The sequence below is a fragment of the Cibotium barometz genome, chromosome 60 (genome assembly GCF_041138505.1).
Source record: "Cibotium barometz isolate CiBa-2024 chromosome 60, ASM4113850v1, whole genome shotgun sequence".
NCBI lineage: Eukaryota > Viridiplantae > Streptophyta > Polypodiopsida > Cyatheales > Cibotiaceae > Cibotium > Cibotium barometz.
The window spans coordinates 2,888,884-2,890,955 of NC_141105.1; the positions used below are offsets into that span (position 1 = coordinate 2,888,884).

The 2,072-nt window shown below is 44.0% G+C and overlaps 1 pseudogene; it reads right to left on the bottom strand.

Annotated features, from left to right (window-relative positions):
• Window positions 1-753: 753 nt before the first annotated feature.
• LOC147604877 (brefeldin A-inhibited guanine nucleotide-exchange protein 2 pseudogene) lies at window positions 754-1,606 on the bottom strand (annotated as a pseudogene).
• Between the last annotated feature and the right edge of the window lie 466 nt (window positions 1,607-2,072).

The window sequence follows — 2,072 nt, forward strand, 5'->3', positions numbered from 1 at the left end:
TTAGCAGAATGGCATCACAAGTCCTGGCTTCAAACCTAGCTTATTCACTATTTTTGAAAGAAGTCACCACAAAAAAGCTTTCAAATCTTGGCAGCATCTTTTGTCCAGAAAAGGATGACCCTGGAACTCTCTGCTTTCTCTGGAATATATGGAAACCTGCCTGTCAGTTCACAGGCACAGGAACCCTGCCTCCCAAGTATTTCAACCAATGCCATTGTGCCAGCTTTATACTGAACCATCTTACATGGCATGGAGATGCCACAAGAACCTGGAACACAAAAGCTGCCTCCATGGAGTATCCAGGGAGCAAACATTGGAAGTCTAAAGTGAAGAATCTGTAAATGTACTGGACCTTGACTCAAAACTGTTTTCACCTGGCTTGTGTGATCAAATTCAGGAGCTCGCATCCACCAGTTGTTACCTTTTCGCTATGCATTCACTTCGTTGCAACTGCAAAACCTTAGCAAGGTGGCAGTGATTCCAGAAAGCACATAAGTTACAACACGTGCAAATTACCTGAGGTAAATCTGGTAACATTGCCACGAGCATAAAGAGTGATCTTGTAAGCTAAGTACGAAAAATGTGGCAATGTTTACACTGGTCGAGCCAACCTCACCCATTTATGAGACTTAAGAGCCCACATCGTAGTGGGCTCTCTACATTTAGCCTGTGGCCTTCTCTGACAAACAGAACATGTACATGCACACTTGGCTGTATAAAAAATGCCATTATAATTTCATCAGTAATAAGAACCTAACATGTGGACCGCAGTAAAATGGGGCCAATCCAAGAGCTGAACATGTCACTCAGAGCCACTTGAACTTCCCCTGAGCCATGCTCACAACTGATTAAGCTTGCAAGGAGAGGGAAAAACTGCCTCAAGTATTTCTCAAATGATGAATCTTTTAGCCCGCTGATTGCTTGTAAGGTGGCTACAACCAAAGGAGCTCGTGCGACTAATTCTCTTCTCCTTGAAGAGCCCAACGGGATCACCCAAGGACTTCTATCAGGCTTTTCCAACTGGATTTCAAGGGTAGGGCGAGAAGCAGCTGTGGCAGTGTTCAGGTATACCTGTAAGACCTCCTCACAAAGCTCCACTAACCTTCTCTCAACCTCCACATCTTTTGCAAGAGCTGGCTTATCTAAAGGTAAATGTTGTAGCAAGGTTAGGTATGCTTGGTAAGATTCACTTTCCAGCCGAAGCAATGGAGGATCTGGCATTTGAGTGACCGTTTGTAATTTTTGCAATTTTGAACGTAGTTGAAAGTTTCCATTGACTTTGTGTGAATGCACAGCAATCTCATGCAGTGTATCCAGAAGAAACATGGTATGCCCAGCTGTCAACCTGCCTCCATGCATATTATAAATTTCACTGACAGCCTGCAAAACAAATGAAGAGAATGATTGACCTGCTTCAAGGTGACACTTGAATTATAAGAAACCAACATGCACATTGCAAATAAAACTGATGCGTCTAGTCATTGACTACCCAGGCCAGCAATGTGCCTCTCTCTTTGTGTCTAGGCCAGGCACTTGCAACTGGCCAGAAGATCGGGTCACAGACATCTTCTTCACAGAAGAAAAAGGGCTGAAATTCAGTGGTCATCCCCAAGCACACAATCCTGAGCCACCCCTCCATACATGTCAGACAAGTATGAGCACTGATGCATCATGACCAGTACGCAGTCATCTCCTTCAAAGTACCCTCAGTCTCTACACAGATTTCAGACATACTCAGGAGGCATTAGTGCGCTAGTTGAGACCTTAGCCAAGCTCCAGTCTCTCACATCAGAACTTGCACTGAAACACTCTCTCATTAAACTTTGGCACATTGCCCACGAGTGCGATTCGCAAACAGATAAGTGGACAACAGCTGCAGATTTCAGTACTGTTTCAGAGACTGTTCTCGATCCCAAGGTTCAGAATTGTGTTGAGAAAACTTGAAAATGCCTTCAAAAAATTAGGGGAGGCACCACCTTTAGTGCTGCAGTGACAGAGAATCTCCTTATGTTTAAAGAGGCCTTTCTAACACATGCAGAGAAGATCATAGTTTTGAAAGCTGATATAAAAGC